The sequence below is a fragment of the Dendrobates tinctorius genome, unplaced genomic scaffold (genome assembly GCF_039654945.1).
Source record: "Dendrobates tinctorius isolate UK_male_01 unplaced genomic scaffold, ASM3965494v1 ptg000015l, whole genome shotgun sequence".
Classification (NCBI taxonomy): domain Eukaryota; kingdom Metazoa; phylum Chordata; class Amphibia; order Anura; family Dendrobatidae; genus Dendrobates; species Dendrobates tinctorius.
Window position 1 is genome coordinate 36,466,745 of NW_027361683.1, and position 24,095 is coordinate 36,490,839.

Genomic DNA, 24,095 nt, shown 5'->3' on the forward strand with positions numbered 1-24,095 from the left:
TGTGATGTTTCTGGTTATATGCTTCTCCATCTGCAGGCATGTGCCTACGGGACCAATGTGCGGATAATAGAGAGGGGTTGCTGAACAAGGAGGGGTGGTCTCAATAATACAGAAAATAGCACAGACTTTTTAATAAGTTGCATATACAGTATGAATATTTTATACAGATTTCTTAATAAAGACTACAAAGTGGCCTTTTCGGATTGTAAAATCATCTATCAAGCTGGTGTTATAAAGTATTCTAATTTACTGAGATAATGTCTTTTGGGTTTTCATTGGCTGTAAGCCATAATCATCAACATTAACAGAAATGAACACATGAAATAGATCACTCTACTTGTAATGACTCTATATAATATGAGTTTCACTTTTTGTATTGAAGAACTGAAATTAACTTTTTGATGATAATCTAATTTTGTGACAAGCACCTTTAATTTACTTTTTACGTCGTTCCTTGTGCGGCATAAGTGATTAGCTGACGTTATTCTTCAGGTCGGTGCGATTACAGTGATACCAGATTTATATCAGGTTTTTATGTTTGGCTGCTGTCACACACCTAAAAACTTTTTTTTTTTTACAAAAAAACAAGTTTGCTTTGCCATATTTAGATAGCTATAATTTTTTCATACTTCTGCTGACAGAACCATGTGAGGTCTTGTTTTTTGCAGGATAAGTTGATGTTTTTATTGGTACCATTTGTGGGCACATGGCTTTTTTGATCGCTTTCTATTCAGACTTTTTGAGGCAGAATGAACAAAAACCAGCAATTCAGGAATTTTTTTTTATTGCTGTTCCACATATGGTGAAATTGACAAGGCAGCTTTAGCTTTACTTTTCTGTTCAGTATGATTAGAGCAATACCTCATTTAGATCATTTATTAATGTTTTGGCGCTTTTACACAATGAAACCTATTTTCTAGAAAAAATAATTGTTCTTGCATCGCTTTATTCTGAAAGCTATAAGTTTTTTTTTCCACTGACTGAGCTGTATTGCAGCTTGTTTTTTGCGGTACAAGATGACGTTTTCATCGGTACCATTTTAATTTCTATTTGACTTTTTGATCAAGTTTTATTTCACTTTTTATTCAGCAGTATAATGAAAAAGCAAAGTTTTTTGCTCCATTTTTTGTTCACTTTTTACGGTATGCACAAAAGGAGTTAACTTGTGGGACAGTTTTATAGGGCTGGACGCTGCAATACCAAATATGTGAACTTTTTTTGTGTTCACATAAATATACATATTTTTTGGTTTAATATTTTTTCTTTATATAAATGTTATGATTTTTTTAATAGATTTAAAACATTTTTAAACTTTTTTTTCTTTAACTTTTTTCTCAGTCCTTATATGGGGGCTTCAATTAGTATTTTTGATCACTGGTCTTGTGACACCAGTCAATTCTCACAGCCAAGCTGTGAATCAGAATGGTCAAGGAGTCCAAGGTCAGATGCCAGGAGAGTATGTCATAAACAGAATGAGGAGACAAAAGTGTGGTCAGGTAATGTTCCGAAGTTAGAATACCAGGAGAATAACGGATCACAGCAGAAGAGGCTAAACAGTCAGATGGTCAGAACAAAGTCCAATGTCAGGAAGCATCAGATCAAACATACAGAACTCAAGGCACAGGGATCACAAACATCACTTGTTGAATGTACGTCTGGCAGAGGTCTGGGAGACACAGCTCAGTTAAGTAGCATGGCAATCATCCGAGATAGCAAACACTTGGAAACAGCCGACGCCTCACAGTCACAGATTGGATAGTGGAGCTGCCAATCAACACACTGACAGTTTCAGCACGCCCTTGTACCGGATTGGACGGCAGAGCTGTCAGTATCTGCATCCCAGATACACTGAGGGGTGGAACCGTCACAGGTCTCATGCATTGCAATACACATGTAATGCATTGCATAAGACCAGTCAGTTTTTACACTGACAGACTGCCTCTTAAGGACCTGTCACACTAAGTGATATCGCTAGCAATATCGCTATAGCGTCACTGGTTTTTGTGACGTTATAGCGATATCGCTATGTCTGATACTTACCTCCGACCGGCTCCCTGCTGGTTATCGCTGATCGCGCGAGAACGTCCTGGGCCATTTCTCATCGTCAGCTTCCTGTGGCGCCGACGAGCGACGCGTGGACGTGGGCGGGAGGACGTCAGGATCGCCTCGTCTGACAGGTAAGTAGCGACCCCCGACCCCTGCTATGTCGCTGGTGAGATCTGCCTGTGTGGCAGCTCACTATCGACCACTTAGCGATGCACCAGCGGTCCTGACCGCGTCATATCGCTGGTGCATCGCTAAGTGTGGCACTACCTTTAGACTCTGCTGCTGGCTGAATCTAACAGGCTACCGTAGCTGACAGACCCAGAGGTGTGGTGAGTGTGTGGTGAAGTGTGGGGCCATTTTACTGCATGCAGGCCCATTATTCTACATGGAGGACAGTGAGGGATCATACTGTGTTGGGGGTCACCATATTTTGCAGGTGGAGTCGAGATGGGGTACAATAGTGTCATCATACTGTGTGTGGAGGAAATCACTGTGTTTGGGGTCAGTTTTGTTGGCATCATACTTTAAGGGTGCAACGAAAGGGGAATCTAGGGATTCAGTAAAGGAAAATGACTTTGTAAAGACTGCAAAGTTGTGAGATATGCTCTTCTGAGACCCCGCCAAATATTATTTTTTTACATTTTTTTGTTGGGGGGGCCCAATTAGATCTTCTGTAGTGATGAGCGAACACTAAAATACTTGGGTGCTCGTTGCTCGGGTCGAACATTTTTTAATGTTCGCGTGCTCGACCCGAGCAATGAGCCCAATGTAAGTCCGTGGGAAACCCGAGCTTTTTTGCTGCAACCACCCCCCCGGAGGTCTTTTGAGGGTCCAACAAGTGCGGAAATCTATGGGAAAAGTGCTCAAACGTCATGGGAACTGCATGGGGAAGACCCCTGGAAGCATTTCTGGCTCTTAGCTCCGCACCCTGCAACTCTGCTCTGCTCTTCGCTCCACACCCTCCTGCTCTGCTCTTCGCTCTGCATCCTGCGGCTCTGCTCTACTCTCTGCTCCGCACCCTGTGGTTCGGCTTTGCTCCTCGCTCCACAACCTGCGGCTCTGCTCCACTCCCGTTCCGCTCCTTGCGGTTCTGCTCTGTTCCCGTTCCGCACCTTGAGGTTCTGCTCCATTCCCGTTCCGCACCTTGCGGTTCTGCTCCATTCCCGTTCCGCACCTTGCGGTTCTGCTCTGCTCCAATCCCGCGTTCTACGGTTCTGGTCCCTCCAGTATGAACTGGTTCCTACCTGTCTCTTATCCTACCTACCTGCCTGCCAAAGTGCCAGCCATCCCCGCCTGCCTGCCTGAGTGCCAGCTGTGCCTGCCTGCCAGAGTTCCAGTCGCGCCCGTCTGCACCTGCCGCACCTGTCATTAGTGTTCCGTCCCCCAGTGGGATCAGCTGCTATGGCCAGACACCGCCCTGGAGTGGTACCTGCCAGCTAACTGCCGCACAAGCCTGACCTCACCTCTAGAGGCTCCAGTGAACACCAAGGTAGCTGCTTAGTCACGCCCCTCCAGGGTAGTCTGGTTTGTGGCATAGTGGGGTCACAATCCTTGCTCGCGCCATTTTATCTGGACGTGAGCGTTACAAGCCCATACAATTTTATTTTTAAGTAAACATATTGCGTTTCACGCACTATAAGGTGGTATGTGGGCACTATATGGCAGTATGTGGGAACTATATGGCAGTATATGAGGACTATATAGCAGTATGTGAGCACTATATGGCAGTATATGAGCACTATATGGCAGTATGTCAGCACTATATGGCAGTATGTGAGCACTATAAGATGTATACGAGCACTATGTGGCAGTATATGAGCACGATATGGCAGTATGTGAGGACTATAGGGCACTATATGGCCGTATGTGAGCACTATATGGCAGTATGTGAGCACTATAAGATGGTATATGAGCACTATGCAGCAGTATAAGTATATGAGAACTGTATGGCTTTATGCGTTCACTATATGGCAGTATATGAGCACTATATACAGTGGGGCAAAAAAGTATTTAGTCAGTCAGCAATAGTGCAAGTTCCACCATTTAAAAAGATGAGAGGCGTCTGTAATTTACATCATAGGTAGACCTCAACTATGGGAGACAAACTGAGAAAAAAAATCCAGAAAATCACATTGTCTGGTTTTTTTTCATTTTATTTGCATATTATGGTGGAAAATAAGTATTTGGTCAGAAACAAGCAATCAAGATTTCTGGCTCTCACAGACCTGTAACTTCTTCTTTAAGAGTCTCCTCTTTCCTCCACTCATTACCTGTAGTAATGGCACCTGTTTAAACTTGTTATCAGTATAAAAAGACACCTGTGCACACCCTCAAACAGTCTGACTCCAAACTCCACTATGGTGAAGACCAAAGAGCTGTCAAAGGACACCAGAAACAAAATTGTAGCCCTGCACCAGGCTGGGAAGACTGAATCTGCAATAGCCAACCAGCTTGGAGTGAAGAAATCAACTGTGGGAGCAATAATTAGAAAATGGAAGACATACAAGACCACTGATAATCTCCCTCGATCTGGTGCTCCACGCAAAATCCCACCCCGTGGGGTCAGAATGATCACAAGAACGGTGAGCAAAAATCCCAGAACCACACGGGGGGGACCTAGTGAATGAACTGCAGAGAGCTGGGACCAATGTAACAAGGCCTACCATAAGTAACACACTATGCCACCATGGACTCAGGTCCTGCAGTGCCAGACGTGTCCCACTGCTTAAGCCTGTACATGTCCGGGCCTGTCTGAAGTTTGCTAGAGAGCATTTGGATGATCCAGAGGAGTTTTGGGAGAATGTCCTATGGTCTGATGAAACCAAACTGGAACTGTTTGGTAGAAACACAACTTGTCGTGTTTGGAGGAAAAAGAATACTGAGTTGCATCCATCAAACACCATACCTACTGTAAAGCATGGTGGTGGAAACATCATGCTTGGGGCTGTTTCTCTGCAAAGGGGCCAGGACGACTGATCCGGGTACATGAAAGAATGAATGGGGCCATGTATCGTGAGATTTTGAGTGCAAACCTCCTTCCATCAGCAAGGGCATTGAAGATGAAACGTGGCTGGGTCTTTCAACATGACAATGATCCAAAGCACACCGCCAGGGCAACGAAGGAGTGGCTTCGTAAGAAGCATTTCAAGGTCCTGGAGTGGCCTAGCCAGTCTCCAGATCTCAACCCTATAGAAAACCTTTGGAGGGAGTTGAAAGTCCATGTTGCCAAGCGAAAAGCCAAAAACATCACTGCTCTAGAGGAGATCTGCATGGAGGAATGGGCCAACATACCAACAACAGTGTGTGGCAACCTTGTGAAGACTTACAGAAAACGTTTGACCTCTGTCATTGCCAACAAAGGATATATCAAAAAGTATTGAGATGAAATTTTGTTTCTGACCAAATACTTATTTTCCACCATAATATGCAAATAAAATGAAAAAAAAAACAGACAATGTGATTTTCTGGATTTTTTTTTCTCAGTTTGTCTCCCATAGTTGAGGTCTACCTATGATGTAAATTACAGACGCCTCTCATCTTTTTAAGTGGTGGAACTTGCACTATTGCTGACTGACTAAATACTTTTTTGCCCCACTGTATGGCAGTATATGAGCATTATATGCTGATATGGTGGTATAGAAAATGTTAGAGGAAATATATATATATTATATTCACATATTGCCATATAGTGCTCACATATGGCCATATAGTGCTCATATACTGCCATATAGTGCTCACTTACTGCCATATATTGCTCATGTACAGCCATATAGTGCTTATATACTGCCATATAGTGCTCACATAGTGCCATATAGTGCTCACGTACTGCTATATAGTGCTCACATACTGCCATATAGTGCTCACATACCACCTTATAGTGCGTGAAACGCAATATCTGTTTATTTTTTATTGAAAAAAATTGCATGGGCTCATAATCAGCAGAGGGAAAGCCGATGGCTGAGGTATGATGTTAATATTCTGGGAAGGAGCCAATAGCCTTAAAGGTTCCCATGCTATTAATATCAGCTCACAGATGTTTGCTTAGTTTTTACTGGCTATTTTACAAGGGAACCTCAGAAAAAATTAACATGGGGTCCCCCTATAAAATCAAACGAGCCAAGGCTAGGCAGATATTGCTCCCCCCAGGCTAAAAGCATCAGCTCTCAGCCGCCCCAGAAATGGCGCGTTTTAAAGATGCGCCAATTCTGGCACTTAGCCTCGCTCTTCCCACTTGCCCTGTAGCGGTGGCAAGTGGGGTAATATTTGTGAGGTTGATGTCACCTTTGTATTGTCAGGTGACATCAAGCCCACGGATTAGTAATGGAGAAGCGTCTATAAGAAACCTATCCATTACTAATCTTGTAGTTATATGGTAAATAAATACACAGCCAGAATAAAGTCCTTTATTAATCTTAATTAACCATACTTACTGCATCGCCTAATCCCCGACTCCCTCGTCTCCTGCAACAAAAATAAAATAACAAACCAACAATAATACTATCCTGTCCACAGTAGTCCATTTACCGAGTGTCCCACAACAATCTCATGTGTAGAACAGTCACATCGGGAGATGTGACTGCTCTACACGGCTCCAGTGATACACTGACAAGAGGTAATATCTCCAGCAGTGTATCACTGCGCCACTGTCAGAGTTCACCGGAGTTCATCACTCCGGTGCTCTCACTTTACGGCAGTACCGCTTTCCCATGCAGCGGTGCCATAAGTGACAGAACGGAGCTGATCAGCTGATACACTGCAGGGGCGATTATCTCCTGTCAGTGTATCACCGGTTGGGTAGAGCGGTCACAACTCCCGATGTGACTGTTCCTCAAGTGAGATGGCCGTGGGACATTCTGGATTATTTTGGACTACAGCGGACAGGGAGAATATATTGGTTTATTATTTTACGTTATTTCCAGGAGACGAAGGCGTCGGGGATTTGGTGTGCGGTGAGTATAATGTGTTTTTATTTCTATGTGAATAAGTATATATGATGTATCAATTTGTATGCATTATGTGAATAATGAATAATTATGTAATTTTATTATTTTTTTTTAACAGTGAGCACAAGCGACAGCAGATGATACTACTCTCCCATCAGCGGCACCTGCTGTCATTGTTATCAGTGACACCAGATATAGCCGGATGGGAGCAGTAGTTTAATCGGGTCAAGCCTGCTTCAAGGCTCCGGGTCACAGTCAGCTGTGGAATCATGCTGACATCTGACAGCATGATCCCGCAGCGCTGTAACCAGCAGTACCGGTGGTAGTGTTACCGCAAACATCTACAGACACTCGCACACACATGCAGACACCTGCACACAGCCGCACACACAGACACAGCATGTGATGAGCATGGCGGCACCAGGTCTGAAATACACCTGATGACATTGTGCGGCCAGCCAATCACTGTAATGCCACAACCAACATGCCTGCAACATTACAGTGCGTGGCAGATAATCCCTGCATGTTGATTGGCACTCTAAAGAGTGCAAAAACATGCAGGGCGGGGACCCGAGATCCAGCTGTGCAACCCCTTTAATACTTGGCGAGCTCCGAGTGAGTGAGCACCGAATAGTGGCGACCATGCTTGCTCATCACTAATCTTCTGCTAAGAAGTCCCATGATTTCTATGTACACCCCTAGTTATCACTTATCCTATGGATAGGTGATTATTTGTTTTCACTGGAGAACCCCTGTAGGCGCATCTTTGTCAATGTGCAATAGTATGTTACAGGACAGGGAGAGGCTAAACGTCGAAGCATTTAATCTCTAATAGAAATATAGAATCTTCTCCTTATTGATATCAGAGAGAACAAATGATACATAACAACATCAACTATACCAGGGCCAATATACCAATAATGCCACATACAGGGGACAAATAACAACACACCATAACAGACCACATATTAAAACCCAATAGTGACTGAATAATACCATTATACATGGGACAAATACCACCACACCATGTCCGGGCCGTATATTACAACCATATAGTGACTGAATAATACTACATATAAGAGACAAATATCACCACATTATGACCAGACCAAATATCAAGACCACATAGTGACTAAATAATACTACATACAAGGGAGAAACACTGCCACACCATGACCAGACCACATATTACCACCACATAATGACCAAATAATACCACATACAAGGAAGAAATACCACCACATTATGACCAAACCACATATCACCACCACATAATGACTGAACAATATCACATAGAAGTGACAAATACTGCCACACCTACATACATATTACCACCACATAGTGGTAGAGAAAAAACAAATATTGATAAGAACCTGGGCATCAATAACCTTGGAACCAGTGAAAAGATAGACCCCTAAAAATAACTTTTATTATTAATATTAAAAGACACATTCTAAAAATGATATTATAGAAGTGTGACTTCTAAAAAGTAGAGTATCCACGGTTGACCAAAAATACAAATATCTTATGATAGGGTATATGGAGGGCTATTAATTCCCTAGTATTCCCTACTGGTTATCTTACCTTCCGGTGGAGGTTGGCATATGCATATGTCTACCAATATGTCTACCAATGGTATATGTGAGGCAGTGAGAGGGTTCATATGCGAGGGTCGATATGTGTCCCCCAGAATGCGGACGGAGTCCTATCAAACTCGCTGGAGTGCCTTGTGTTCACAGCAGGACGTCTGTGAGTCACAAGGCAAAGTAAAAAAAAGAATGGATTGTGTCCAAGTAGTGACCCAGTCAGATTTTTAGGAAAACCCGTCAAGGGCTTTTATTTTTAGAGGCATTTGCAGGTCTGTAGTGGGGCGAATCCCTCTCTCCAAGCTAGGTTTTAGTGGTGGCTCTATAGTTTTTGCATTGGGTGTGTTAGTTTGGAGTTTGCAAGCTGCAGAACAGGTGTCTTTGTGCAACACAGGTCTGTGTGGAGCGAACACAGAGCCAGTGACTTCAAGGAGGTTAATGCACCAAAAAGACACAGCAGTGCCATCGACCATGGCAACGGGTTTTGAGTTCTGGACTGTATATATGGAATCCCGGCTGTGATGCAGAGGATATCACTCCTGCATGTGAGTCTCCAAATAAAGACATTGTTTATGTAGGACATTTCTGGGGTCCCTGTCTATCTGTTGCACTGCACCAACCCTGCAGTACTACATATATATATATATATATATATATATATATATCTATAATATAACCGGCTAAGCGTCACTCTGTCCGAAGCCTTTATAGACTGCGCAAGCGCGACGCGCCTGCACAGTCTGGCTCCAGACAGAATGAGGCAGCCAGCGGTGAGGAGTGTGTATGGCGTCGGAGATGGCGGTACACATACACACTGCATACTGCTATGTCCGGCGCCATACTTAGATACTTACCTGACCGGGAGGAGCACTGCCGCGGCGCTTCTCTTCGGCCGGAGACCGGGGCAGGATTGCGGCCGGAATCACGCATGCACATAGCGTGATTCGGCGCCATTTTACTGAAGACACATTTGCAGTGTGTCTTCAGCAATATGGCGCCGGACAGCGCTATGGGCATGCGTGTACTCCTGCGCCAGACTCCTCCCCCGACCTCCAGCAGAACGTGACAGGCAGCGCTGGAGCACAGGGAAGAAGGGTGAGTATAAATGTTTTTTTTTGTATGTGTGCAGTTTAATAGGGGTGAGGGGGACCATGCATACCACGAAAGGGGGGTGAGGGGACCATGCATACCACGAAAGGGGGGTGAGGGGACCAAGCATACCACGAAAGGGGGGTGAGGGGGCCACAAATACCGCGAAAGGGGAGTGAGGGGACCACGCATACCATGAAAGGGGGGTGATGAGACCACGCACACCACGAAAGGGGGGTGAGGCGACCACACATACCACGAAAGCAGAGTGAGGGGACCACGCATACCACAAAAGGGGGGTGAGGGGACCACGCATACCACAAAAGGGGAGTGAGGAGATCACACATACCACGAAAGGGGGGTGAGGGGGACCACGCATACCAGGAAAGGGGAGTGAGGGGACCACGCATACCACGAAAGGGGGGTGAGGGGACCACGCATACCTCGAAAGGAGGGTGAGGGGACCACGCATACTATGACAGAGGAGTGAGGGGACCATGCATACCAAGAAAGGATGGTGAGGGGACCATGCATACCATGAAAGGATGGTGAGGGGACCACGCATACCACGAAAGGGGAGTGAGGGGACCACGCATACCACGAAAGGAGAGTGAGGGGACCACGCATACGACGAAAGGATGGTAAAGGGACCATGCATACCATGACAGAGGAGTGAGGGACCATGCATACCAAGAAAAGAGGGTGAGGGGGCCGACCATGCATACCACGAAAAGGGAGTGAGGGGACCATGCATACCACGAAAGGAGGGTGAGAGGACCATGCATACCACAAAAGGGGAGTGAGGGGACCATGCATACGAAGAAAGGGGGTGAGGGGTTCATGCATACCAGGATTGGGGTGAAAGGGGACCATGCATACCAGGATTGGGGGGCGAGGGGTCCATACATACCAGGATTTGGGGGGCAAGGGGACCATGCCCCCTAGAATTGGGGGGCGAGAAGACCATGCATACCAGGATTGGGGGGTGAGAGGACCATGCATACCAGGAAAAGGGGGGTGCGAGGACCATGCATACCAGGATGGGGGGGCGAGAGGACCATGCATACCAGGATAGGGGGGCGAGAGGACCATGCATACCAGGATAGGGGGGCGAGAGGACAATGCATACCAGGATAAGGGGGGGGGGGAGAGGACCATGCATACCAGGATAGAGGGGTGAGAGGACCATGCATACCAGGATTGAGGGGTGAGGGGACCATGCATACCAGGATAGGGGGTGAGGGGACCATTCATACTAGGTTTGGGGGGTGAGAGGACCATGCATACCAGGATTGGGGAGTGAAGGGGCCATGCATACCAGGATAGGGATGAGGGGTGCCATGCACACCAGGATGGGAGACCATTTACCAATAAAAATGCCTGCCACCCGGGCGTAGAACGGGTTCATAGCTAATATATATATATATATATATATATATATATATATATAATCTAGACAAATGCATAGATGTAACAATAAATTTAGCAAATATTCAAAGTATGCATGAAGCAATATAAGTCAATATGAAACAATGCACAAGATTCAGAACACATATAAACATGTATTGCTCATCACACAATCTCTATACTCTGAAATAATTTCCCAACGAAGCAATAGGCTTTTTAGATATTCAGTTGTATACACAGTATTTTTCTGCTAATTCACTTAATCCAAAGGCAAAATTCAAGATACTAGACAGTCTGCATGTCCCATAGTCACGAACGTGCATAAACAAACCCATGAACATGGGAATCAGCTAAGATTAGTAGAAAAAATTATTCTTAGCAACCATTGCAGTACATGGGTAAATGTTCCGACTTGTGTCAGTGTCTCTACATATGGCTTCAAAGATGCTGTACCAAATAGTGGTAGACTAATACTATAAATAAGGGAGAAATACTGCCACACAATGACCAGACCACATATTACCACCACATAGTGACCGAATAATACCACATACAAGGGATAAATACTCCAACACCATTACCAAACCCAAATATTACCACCGAAAAAGTGAAAGGATAATACCACATACAAGGGACAAATACTGACATACACATAATACTGCCTCACAGACCACATATTACCATCACATAGTGACCAAATACATCAATACTTATGATTAATAAAAACAATACTAATAACAATAATATTGCCATCAGTGCAATTATAGATAAGCTCTGTATATAGCGTATAGTGAAGGTGTTAGGAACGGCGGAACGCACTAAATAAAAATAATGTGCGTTCGCCGCTCGGGGTCCACCGTGCAGTCGGTGATATAACCGCTGCTAAGTGGTGGCAGGAGCAATATGGCGGAGATGCGCACAGGGTTAAACTTCACCCAGGTGCGCAGAGCAATCTCAGTTAACTCGCAGAGATGCCAAAAAGTACAAACACAAATGACTGAGCCTGTTGTAGTCACAGTACTCAGTAAAAAACGCACACACAGTATAAGGTCAAAGGAGTAGCCCAAGACGGCGGCACTGCGTCCGTCTAGACCTACCGTGTGCGCGGCATTGCAACTGCGAACGCAAAAGAGACTGCTACTGCAGCGCGGCGTGGACACTGCCGCTAAACAACAAAGGTATAGTGCAAGAGCAATGTCGGACGCTAGCAGCTGTGGAAGCAGAGGAGCACTGGTGCTGTTTCTAACTCAGTCCCTATCCACATGCGTAGTATCAGAGGGAAGGGGTTTCAAATGAGACAATCACCAGAATCAAGCATCCGTCCTCACACACACAACAGCAGGTAAATCTATACTAGCGCATGGCGGAACAGCCAATGCGCGCCTTTTATAGCAACCAGGACCTTCCGCACGCCTCCAGATCTCAGAGATGAACAAATGATATTTGGAGCAGGACCTGAGCACATGACTCCCGATCTCCAATGGGAGATCGTCCCATGAGCATGCTCAGTTGGATGACAGAAGGACGTAGCCTCAGGAGAGATTTGCTGCAAGGCAATCTCCTCTGCAATCTCCTCTGCAGTGCGTAAACAGCAGGAGAGTGCAGAATGTGAGGGTCTGGATCCCTGCAGAAAAAGCGCAGAAATCCGACGCCTAACAGAAAGTGTACAGGTAATGCAGTGATCAACGGTGACATTTTATACAGGAACTCTGTATATAGTATATAATGTGCAGATAATACAGTGACTTACCAGTGACGCCTCTAGTTGAAGTCATTCGTCTTTGCTTTTCTTCTTCAACTGGCACAGACCGCTATTACTACTTCTAGCCAGGACTCATCTCTGCAGAAACTAACACATAGACATCTATAGCTGATCACTTGTAGCTCGCATTTCCAGCTTTTTCCTCAACTTCTACACTGTTCCATATGAAGAAAAAAGTGACATATTGCTGCCATGCACAGTAACAGGACCTCCCTTTTGTTCTCCCCATGGAAAACAGTTTACTGAAAAGTAAAATAAATTACAGCAGTAATAATGTCCCCTAATTGCCCCCTACAGTAATTATGTCCCCTTTTGCCAACCATCAACTAATAATGTATATTCTTCCTTCTGACCCCCATACAGTAATTATGTCACCCATCCTGGGGCACTTCCTGTAATATTATCCTCTATTCTGGGGTCTTTATTTAACAATGTCCACCATGCTGTTGCTCTTCTGCAATACACCTTAATTTACTTTATAATAATAGTTAGGCATTGAAAATTGGGGGTTATTTGGCTAAAGTTGTGGGGGGTTAGGCTGGCTCCAGGTTTTCGTGTGCCCAGGGCCAAAAAGTGTCAATGGGCTCCTTTAACACATGCCACAATTCATGATCCTCTGATACGGCAGAGAAATAGCGGTATAGTACAATGAAAAATACTTAAATTCTTACATCACATGACTGATATCCATTTTAAATTCTCCAATAGCTCCAAAAACAGACAGTATATTCCTCCATACAGTATTATGGCCACCGCATAGTGCACCATACAGAGTAATGAGGCCCATATATTTCTCCATACAGAATCATTGGTCCCATATAATATTCGATAAAGTACATGATGAGCTCCACATAAAGCTACAGTATATGTTGGTCCCCATGGATGAAGCTCCAGTGTCTTATGGGCCCAAATAATGCTCCATATATAATGGGCCCCATTTCTTATGCTCCAGTGTATAATGGGCCCTGTAAATGCTGCTCCAGTGACTGATGTCCGCCTTTGGAATGCTCCAGTGTATGGTGGCCCCCAGATATCATTCTCCAGAGTATTGTGCTCCCCAAAAATTGCTCCCAACCTTTAAAACAATTAAATAAGTCTCCTCGCTAGGGAATCCCTGTACTAGTCTGGACTCCTCGTCGTCCCCATCTTCCATCTCTCTGCACTTGGACTGTTTAGGCAGAGGGCGTACAGACGTGATGTCATCGCGCTCTTTGACCAGAATGTCACTGTCAGGAAAAGTGTTTGGTTTCCGGGGGCAGTATGGTCCAGAAGGGCACCACCAGGAGTGGAGCCTGCAGCTTAATTGGACTCAACACGGGCAACCTCAACCATGCCATCCACAAAAAAGCTGCACAGATTGCAAGCTTAATTCCGTTAACGAATGAGACTCAGACATGCCCCCGTGGTCCGCGTCCAGCTTACTAGAGGGACACGCGAGGCTCTGGCACGCGAAATCGGCCAATAACAGGTCTGTCATGCCCTTACATGTCCGGGGCTGCACGCATGCTACAATGAAAGGACCAGCGTGTATCGCTTACAAGTGCGGATAACACGCTGAACCCCGCTAGTGATGGGGATCTGGGATTACAATTCTTCCCCGTGAACAAGCATTTCCCAGTAAGTGCAGGTCAACCGTAATTCCGGAATTAGGCCTGAATGGCATTCCAGAAAGAATGTGAAAAAATTAAGTGTCCAAACCACAGGTGCTGTAGCTTGCTTAACAGCTGGGCTCCTCTGCTGAGTAGCACACAGTTATTACATAAACAGGCGGCATAGCTTGGTTCACGGGGGGCCAACTCTGCTGAGTAGCATACACAGTTACTAGGCCCAAAGTATTAAGTGGTGTAAATGCAGTCAAAAACTGGTTCTTTCATAAACAGGCGGCATAGCTCGGTTCACGGGTGGGCTCCTCTTCTGAGTAGCAGACACAGTTACTAGGCCCAAAAGGATTTTCAGGACAATATGGGTAAAAAATTATTAGAAACACACACGGTGTAGCTCCTTCACAGGTGTACTACACCGCTGGCTACCAGACACCGCTACTATGCCCTAAAACTGTCTATTATCATTGAAAACCATTATTAATGTGAAAAAAAGATACACTTTTGTTTAACGAACCGTTCTCAAACGGAAACTCGAACAGCCGAATTTTAATCAAAGTGTTGTAGTTCGACGAACGGACCTAACACCACCCAAAACAGCTAGAATTTGAACTTGGCCAACAGTTCCACTCAAACACCACTCATCTGTAATCAGGAGGCAGACTCAGATGGTCTCAGGCACAGTATGGATTCGATAAGATTGCAGAAAGTTGAGAAAGGGTACAGTATCACCGGATAACAGGTGTATATATTGCATAGTTTAAACATTTAAAATCTCCGTGCTTATTTCCAGAGTCCGACAAAGACACTCACAGCCTCAGTATGGATTAGACAACAATCTAAAAAGTAGAAAAAAAGGAAATGTTTTTGAAGCATACACCAGTATACACTGTTGGGGTATTTTTAAATCTTCATATATATTTCTGTCTCAGTACGACAGTCCAGACTCTCCGCAAGAGGAAACGAGATGGATAAAAGTACAGACATAAAGTCGAGTGATTGCAGAAATTTAGGAATTACTAATCAGGGGAAAAACTCCCGGGAGAATTCTCAGAGGCGATGCTGACCCTCAATTACTTTGTGTGTGGAGACAGCGAAAACAGTTCTTTGTGAAGAAAGGGTTGCTGTATCGCACTACCGTTGATCCCATCACCGTTACTCATCTCCATCAAATTTTGATCACAAGGAGAGATGTAGACACGGTCCTCACTGCCTATCATGATCTGTCAGGTAACTTTGGAGTGCAAAAGACAGAAGCCACAGGCTGTAGGCGATTCTATTGGATTGGCATGAGAGGGCACATTTAAAAATGTGGGCAGGAATGTCACACGTCTGTGAGTAGGAAAACAGTGAAAGCTGATGATAAACCACCACTGCATCTCATTGTGAGTCGACGTCCATAAGAAATGGAAGCCATTGATCATCTGAAGCTAGAGCCCGGCCAGCAGGACAGGGCATAGCTACATCTTAACCATCATCTATCAGTTCACCAAATTTGTAGTGGCAGTCCCAGGGAAGGATTTGACAGCCCAGACTACACAGCTGAGGAGCAGGGAGGGGAGAGGTAAATATTGCAAATGCTGGGGCCCTGCCCAAGCAAGGGGGGCCCACTCGTGGCAGTTGGTACTGGCACTGGGTCCCTCATAGTACGCCGGTGTGTCTGACGGCAGGTGTGAACCCCCACTGTCAGAGACACTTGATTGCACTATGAGGGACCCTGTGCCAGTGTCGGCGCCCAAGAGTCGGCCCACCCACCTGTCCAGGGCAATTTCACTCGCACGGTTGCATGCGCTATGTGGTGACCCCGGCCAAGGGTGGGGAGGCAGCCCAGTTAGGGAGGTTTAAAAAATGACATATGTTGATGTTGGACATTCAGCAGCTGCAAATGGAGGAATTGGAGAAATCCGAGGAAGAGGAGGACAAAAGCGAGCCATTTTTCTGGCAACCTATGTGTCATCAGGGGAAGGTTGGGACAAAATCCTTTGAAACCCATGCATGGTTCATTTTAATGAAGGTTAGATCATCAACATTTTGGGTCGACAGAAGGGTCCTTTTTTCTGTCAGGATTGAGCCAGCAGCACTGAAGACTCTTTCCGATAGCACACTAGCAGCAGGGCAAGCAAGCTCCAGTAAGTCATATTGTGCCAATTCAGGCCAGGAGTCCAGTTTAGAGGCCCAATAGTCAAAGGGGAATGACCTGTGAGGGAGAACATCGATATGGGATGAGAAGTAGTTTGTAACCATAGTTGACAACTGCTGTCTCCTGTTACTTGCAATCGATGCAGTATTACCAGTCGTGTAAGCGGGACTTGAAAAATCAGTCCGCAACATGGTCATGAAACCCCTGTCTCCAACGCCACTTCTGATGTGTGCACCATGAACACCTCTTCCATGTTGCCCCCTACTGCTCGTTGGAGAACCATCACCGCTGGTGTGTGCTGGGAATGCCTCAAAAAAACGGTTTACCAGAGTTGCTTGTTTGTTAGCCAATATTAGGTCAAGGTTCTCCTTTGGCATGATGTTTTGGAATTTGCCTTTATAGCGTGGATCCAGGATGCTGGCCAGCCAGTAGTCGTCATCGTTCATCATTTTGGCAATGCGGGGGTCCCTTTTTAGGATCTGCAAGGCATAATCTGACGTGAGCCAATGTTCCAGGTGTCAATGATGCACTGCGAGTGCTGGGTGGAGGAGCACTTTCTGGCAAATCCACATCCCTCCAGTCACGCACAAACCCTGTACCAGACCTTGCCACGCCAACATTTTCTCTTGCCCCACAAGAAGCATCCTCCTCCCCTAAATAATCATCCCCATCATCCTCCTCCTCTTCCTCTTCTTCCTCAACCTCGTCCAGGAGAGGTCCCGGGGCAGACAATGGCTGACTGTCATCAAGGCTTCCCTCCTCCTCTTCCTCATCCTCTTCGGCTGCAGACGCCTGCTCCTTAATGTGCGTCAAAGGTTGCATGAGCAGAGCCATAAGTGGGATGCTCATGCTTATGATGGCGTCGTCTGCGCTTACCAGTCATGTGCATTCCTCAAAACACTGAAGGATTTTACAGAGGTCTTTCAGCTTTGACCACTACACCCGATAACTCCATGTCTGCCCTCAAAGTGCCTGGCCGTGTATCCTCCCACAAATGCATTACAGCCTGCCTCTGTTCGCACAGCCTCTCAACCATGTGCAGGGTGGAGTTCCACCTTGTTGCAACGTCGATAATTAGGCGGTGCTTGGGAAGTTGGAGCAACTGCTGCGAGCAATTAAGCAAGTTGATCTTGACAGCGTGAAGGAGGAGGATAAGCTGCTAAAGGAGCAGTTCATTGAAGGACTCCTATCCAGTACCCACAGAGGACAGTTGCATATCATAACCCTGCAAAACCCTGATCTGGACTTTGCTGATTTTAAAGACAGGGCTATTCGGGTACTGCAGGAATCAACTGACAGCCATCCAGCGCCCTCTAGGTGCCCAGCGATCACATACCACCAGGAAGCAACATCTTTCCCTTCCATCCCTGAAGAGGCTGATGCACAGACTCTGGATAAAGACCCCACTGAGGAGCTGCATCTTCAGGTCCAGAAGTTGACCAAAGTAATGGCTGCACTTACCAAAACTGTGCAGTCCCTGCAGTCCTCCAAGGAAAAGATCCAGCTTGCTTCCAGTCAAGAGGATGTCCCGTGACTCCGGAGGAGGAGAACCCCACCACTTCAAGGGAGGAACAACGATCGCTATGACCAGGACGGACGTCCCATCTATCGTTGCTGCTACAAGGCCGGTCATCTTGCAAGATTTTGTCCTTTAAACGAGCAACCCCTGGGGCAAAGGGCCAACCCCCAGGAGTAGGACCACAAGGCCCAAAGAACTGGAGAGCCAAGTATGTGGGAGGGAGACCGATCCTTCCTGTGGTGATTGATGGCATCCCCATGAACGCTTTGCTAGACACTGGCTCCCAGGTGACCACTATGCCGTACATTCTTTACAAGAGGTATTGGGCTGATTCAGAACTTACCCGTGGCCCTACTGATGAACTGAGAGTAGTTGCCAGTAATGGTCAGTCTTTGCCGCAGATAGGATGTAAAGAAATTACGGTTAAAGTGGGTCGGGTAGAGCTAAAATCTCAAGGTCTGATAGTTGTTGATATTGATCGACGTGAATGTAATCCCATGATGACTCTTGGTACAAATGTAATTGAAAACTGTCTGCCCGAGGTTATTGTCTTGTTGCAACAGGTGGCTGAGACTGCTGGTTCCAGTGAACAACGAGTCCTGCAGAAGGAGATAAGAGCCCTGATGCAAAGACAACAGGTAGAACTCTATGGCGGAGAAATTGGCAGTGTCAGAGTGAGTGATCCCTTCCCCATTGCAATACCCCCCAGATGTGAAATGTTGGTTTGGTGTCGGGCAGCTATAGGTCTTAGAGGGAGAGATTACCTGGCATTGGTAGAACCAGTATACTCCGATAGCAGGCCCACTGTCCTGACAGCCAGAGGGGTGGTTGATGTACGAAAGGGGAGAGTGCCTGTACGCCTTTTGAATTGTGGGGAAGAGAAGGCCACGGTACCTTGGTACGCCACAGTTGCTAAGCTGCTCACTGTCAATAACAACTCTTTGCAGGCAGCAGAGCCCTTGGTCTCATCCGATCAGGTGGAGGACAATGGCTCTGGGAAGCAGATGGACAAGTGGTGCCAGCAACTGCAGGTGGGAACTGACTCCACACCCTCCTACCAGAAAAATGGGGTTTACAGAGTGACACAAGAGTATGAGCGGGTATTCAGCAAACACCCACTAGATTTTGGGCAGGCAAAAGGGGTTCAACCTCATATCCCCACTGGAGACCATCTACCCATAAAGGAGAGGTACAGACCTATACCCCCAACACAATACCAATGTGCTAAGAGTATGTTGAGGGAGATGAAGGAAGCTGGGGTTATCAGAGACAGTTGTATCCCCTAGGCAGCTCCCATAGTTTTTGTAAAGAAAAAGGATGGTGCCATGAGAATGTGTGTTGATTAAAGGAAAATTAACAGCATTACACATAAAGACGCCTACCCACTACCTAGAATTGAGGAATCATTAGCAGCACTTAAAACTGCTAACTAATTTTCCACCTTAGGTCTCACTAGTGGGTATTGGCAGGTTCCCGTGGCAGAGGCAGACAAGGAGAAAACAGCATTTACCACTCCAATGGGTCTCTGTGAGTTCATATATATGCCATTCAGGCTCTGCACAGCCCCAGGAACATTTCAACGGCTGATGGAGTGCTGACTGGGACACATGAACTTTGAGACGGTCCTGTTGTACCTGGATGTTGTCATTATTTTCTCCAAAACCTATGAAGATCATCTGGAACACCTGGCTGAAGTGTTTGAAGCTTTGTCCAATTTTGGCCTGAAGGTGAAGCCCTCCAAGTGCCACCTCCTGAAGCCCAAGGTGCAGTACCTCGGTCATGTGGTCAGTGGAGCAGGTGTGGCACCAGATACTGATAAATTCACAGTCAACCGGGACTGGCCGAAGCCCAGCAACCTTCAAGGAGTACGCCAATTCCTTGGACTAGTAGGCTACTACCGAAGATTCATCAAAGGCTTTACTGAAATAGCCACCCCTATGCAAAATCTTCTGGTGGGGCATTCCAAGAAGACCAAACAGAAAAATTCCACCTTTGAATGGACTGAAGAGTTGGAGAGGTCCTTCACCAGATTGAAGATGGCTCTCACAGGAGATGAAGTTCTGGCCTACCCAGATTATGACAAACCCTTTGTGCTGTACACTGATGCCAGCAACGTGGGACTAGGAGCAGTACTGTCGCAGGTACAGAATGGGAAAGAAAGAGTGATCTCCTACGCCAGCAGGAAGCTGCGCCCCACTGAAAGGAACCCTGACAACTACAGTTCTTTCAAGCTGGAGTTCCTTGCCATAGTCTGGGCTGTCACCGAAAGGTTCAAACATTACTTAGCCTCCGCCAAGTTCACTATCTTCACGGACAACAACCCGTTGACGCACTTGGACACTGCAAAACTGGTGCACTGGAACAGCGATGGATGGCTCGGCTATCTAACTATGAGTTTACCATCTAGTACCGGGCAGGGCACAAGAATGCCAATGCTGATGCGCTGTCCAGAATGCCTAACCTACCAGATGCAGGAGAAGACCCTGAGGCTCTTGAAGAAATAGTTACCTCCCTTCCACCGGCCACTTGCGGCCCAGCGTGCTCAAAGAGTGAGAAACAGATGGTCTGGCTTGAATGAGGTCACCCTGAATCCATTGCCCCATCATGACTGGGCAGAAACGCAAGATAGTGACCCTGCAGTCCGCCTGGTGAAGGAGCTACTGTCACAAGCTGACTCACGCCCAGAGTCGGATGCTCCTGAAGAAACCCACCAGTTGTGGATGGAAAGAGGTCGGCTGTTCATTTATGAAGGAAAGCTGTGTCGGAGGAGTATCAATGCCCGTACTCATGAGCTGGTTGGCAGGTGATAGTCCCAAAGAGAGAGGCATCAATGGTCCTGGAAGCATACCACAATGGAGCTGGACACTTCGGATGGAAGAAGTTAGAAGCATTGCTCCGGGAGAGTTTTTACTGGGTTGGTATGAAGAAAGCCATTGAGAGGTGGTGTCGGGAGTGTGGACAATGTAACCTGCGCAGAAAGGATCGAAACAGCCAATCATCACCAAACAGCCTCTTGAGTTGGTAGCCCTGGACCATGTGAAGCTGGTTCCAAGCCGATCAGGCTACATCTATGCTCTTACCATTGTGGACCACTACTCAAGATTCCTAGTAGTTGTGCCTGTCATAGATCAGACAGCCAGGACAGCAGCCAGAGCATTCCAACAGCACTTCTGTAGACCACATGGATATCCTGAAAGAGTGCTTACAGATCAAGGTCCAGCTTTCAAGGCAGAAGTGTTCCAGGAATTCTGTAACTTGTATGGTTGTAAGAAGATCCGGACAACCCCGTACCACCCACAGACCAATGGCATGTGTGAGAAGATGAACCAGGTAGTGATTGACCTACTGAAGACTTTGCCCTTGGAGGAGAGGAATCTGTGGCCAGAGAAGTTGCCAGATTTGGTGGACCTCTACAACCATATTCCAGTAAATTCCACTAACTGTACCCCAGCCTACTTAATGAGAGCAAGACCTGGTAAACTGCCTATTGATTTGGACATGGGAGTCCTTACGCCCGAAGTAACGTCACCAGATGCTGACTGGGATACAGAAAGACAACAACAGTACAGAAGAGTTCAAGAATGCGTGGAAAAGAGTCTAGCCCAGGCAAGACAAAAGCAGGAAAAGCTTTACAATCAAAATGCACCTGCCGTTCCTTTGTCGCCGGGAGAGCAAGTTTTAAAAAGGAAGAGAAGATTGCACAAATTGGATGATCAATGGGAAGCTGAACCTTATACCATTCTGCCCTCAAACTTTGATAATACCAAGGTATGCCTTATTAGCAAAAATGGAGGAGAAACCTCAGCAGCAATATCAAGAGATCACCTGAAACTATGTCCTGACCTGCTGAAGGAAAGAGTGGAAGAACCAGATAACATCCAACCCATAGAGGAAGAAGAGAAGGTCAGCACAATACTTGGGAAATTCCCTGCGAACTGGACTAAAGTAAATGATGCTATAGTGGTGCCGGTGTTGACATTTCCCCAATTGGTAGCACAGGAAGACATGACTCAAGGAAATCAGGAGAATCAGGCAGCAGATGCCACACCAGCAGTGGAGCCAGAGAACCCTCACCCTGCCAGTGGTGAACCTGTAATGACCCTGGTGAGTCTAATAGTTTGCAGACAATGTAGGATCCCTGTGCCGTGCAGAACCCCCAGTAGTGTATCCAGTACATTACCCACTACACCAGTATTACGCAGGTCTACCCGCATTACACAAGGGATACCACCCATCAGATATCGTAGATAGATAAATGTAAATGTTGAAATTATATGTGTATATATGTAACTGTTTTTCAAGCTTTGTGCCTACAGGTAACCTATAAGAGTTTCCTTTAGATTTGCCAGTTTTATTTTATGGACATTGTACCACAGGACTTGTGTGGTTGAAAAGTTTCCTGTATATAGTTCACCATTTGCCCAGGAATGGACCATGGACATTGATGCTTGGACTTATCATCATAGGACCATTTTTGAAGCTCTTGGTTTTTGTAACTTTTTCATTTTTAAATCTTGTACAATTATTATTGTCTGTTTATATGGTTTCATGTTTTGTTCAGCCCAGGAGTGCTGACTTGCACTAGGGGGGAATGTGGAGCCCCCAGGAGTATGGTCGCCACAGTGGCTTTGCCTTCCTCCAGGGGAGGGTAATACCAGGCTTGGAGGCAATGATGGGTCTCTCTTGCAGTCAATCTATGCATGCAACACAGTTCCACTCCAGGCTAGCAGGGGGAACTCTGAACCGGGATTAAGGGGAAGAGTGCTATCTGAGGGTCAAGAGGAAGGGGTGATGAGTCAGTTAGTCTGCGGAGGGTGAAGTGTGCAGACGTGTAGAAGGAGCGCTGAGATAGAGCTGAGAGGAAGAGCTCATCTCTGGAGAGAGCGCATGAACTGGAGCCTGGTCTCCACGGTTGTACGGATACTAACGGTCCTGCAACAGACACCAGAGGAGTAGGAGGCTGTAAATGCCCTACTCCCATCTAAGACTTGAGGGCACAACAGCAGCTTGGATAGTGAGCCGGGACTCAGGAGAGAGGAGTCCCCGAGAGAGGCTACAGCTGTCTGCCGTGCAAGTGAGGTTCTTGAGAACATCTGTCAGGAGGAACTCCAGTGTAACTCAGCACTGAGAGTACTTCATTTGAATAAGCGCTAGTAAGGAGACTGCACAGCCTGTCTGCTGAGAGAGAATACCTGAATTGCTTCCAGGCTAGCCTGCTCCAATACCATCTGTAATCAGGACCCTGGACTGCAGTTACCAAGTAAAGGTACAGAAATTGCATCCCGCTGTGTCTTGTCTGCTTCCTACCTTTCCGGCACCGCTACATCCCCGTGCTGACCACATCTACACTGCCCTGGGACTATAGCTTCGCCTATTGGGAGCTTTTACATATTTACTGCACCATACTATCAGTCCCAGCGGATCTGCATGCAGCGTCGGCTTAACACTTCCCTTGCCGAGTACAACAGGTGGCGTCACAAACTATTCATCTAACTACATTCCACTATTCACATCTTCCTATTACTTGGTGGGCACCCAGGGCCACGGTCCGGGTCACCGCTGCTGTGACACATCCCACTGATACCGGCCCGGTACCGAGTACCCCACAGCCCTGGGAGGGCGACCCACGAGTTTAGAAGTGAAGCATTTGCTTTTTTCATGCGGCTTTGAGCTTATGGTCAAACATATCTCCTGTAAATGTACTGAAGCATACTGTACATGCATCATAGTTTCATGCCAGATTTGAAACTGGTTTGTTGTAGGCAGTTTTATTATTATCATCTTTTTGTATTTTATTTATCCCACTGTTGTTTTCAACTAAGCTTGTTGACCCAGTTTTCTCTTCATTTGTCCCTACAGGTGCCTCACATGGGACTCTATCCATGGTTACATTACACCTGCTGACATCCACATATCCTGTGGAATGTATTTTTTACCTATTGTTTCCTGGATCATTTTCAAGATTTATATATGGCACAGAAAAACAAATGCTTATTTGTGTT